The sequence below is a fragment of the Phoca vitulina genome, unplaced genomic scaffold, assembly GCF_004348235.1.
Source record: "Phoca vitulina isolate PV1807 unplaced genomic scaffold, GSC_HSeal_1.0 scaffold93, whole genome shotgun sequence".
Classification (NCBI taxonomy): Eukaryota; Metazoa; Chordata; class Mammalia; order Carnivora; family Phocidae; genus Phoca; species Phoca vitulina.
The window spans coordinates 49,552-50,542 of record NW_022589796.1 but is presented as its reverse complement, the minus strand read 5'-3'; the positions used below and the strand labels follow the sequence as shown (position 1 = coordinate 50,542).

The 991-nt window shown below is 51.4% G+C and overlaps 1 pseudogene; it reads left to right on the top strand.

The window, feature by feature from the left end:
• The first annotated feature begins 218 nt into the window (after positions 1-218).
• Positions 219-670, top strand: LOC116627055 (annotated as a pseudogene).
• The last annotated feature ends 321 nt before the right edge of the window (positions 671-991 follow it).

Sequence of the window (991 nt, the reverse complement as noted above, 5' to 3'; positions counted from 1 at the left end):
ACAAATATCTGTTGAATAAATGAATACTTCTCTTAAATTTTCAGGTATATGCCAATTCACAAAAATCATAGTGCTGGAATATAACAAGTTTATTTTCATGTATTCATTTGGACAACAACTAATTGGTAAATGTTACAGGAAAATATGTCTATTACCAATTTTATCTCTGCTGTGTTCACAAAAAGAGTTCAGAGCCAGTAGCTCACAGGCAGGGGGTCATGGGTGGCCTCTTGGGGTGTGCCTCACTGCCAGGACTGCTGAGCAGTCCACGGGGCCCCTGGCGCCTGGCCAAGACTGCTTCTGCGTCCCAGCTCAGGAGGGCCCTCCTGGATGCGGGAATGGACCCTTGTTGTGGTGAAGCCAGAGGGGGTGCAGCGGTGACTCCCTGTAGACATTATCCTGAGCTTTGAGAGAAGGGGCTTCAAGCTGGTGGAAATGAAGGTGCTCTGGTTCTCAGGCACCAGAGAACATCCTTGCCGAGCACTGTCTTGAGCTGCAGAGGAAGCCCTTCTATCCAGCCTCATCAGCTACATGAGCTCCGACCCTGTGGTGGCCATGGTCTGGAAAAGCCCCAACGTGGTCTGCACCTCAAGGGCCATGCCAGTGACTCCATGGAGGGGGCCCAGAGGGACACCAGCTGTAGTTCCAGAGCAGTGAGCTGGTGGAGTAGGCAGACGAAGGCCACCAGAGCATCTATAGCCACCTCAGCAGCCACCCAGGATCAACTACCTGTGTCACAAGAACTTGAGCCCACTCCCATGGTCTGCCCATCTGTCCCAGACCACCTCCCTGTCCACTTCCTGCCCCGCCCCAGCCCAGAGGGGTTGAGCAACCAACTTTATGTTCCTTTTAGTATCCTAAGTCAGCAAGAGATTAGACCAAACCCTTTCTGTACTAAAGTGCCAGACAATCTTTGGAATGTCTCTCAAAGTGTGTAGTGTGACCTCCCGTCCCCCAAAGGGGGGGACATTAAAATTCATGTGTTGTGTGT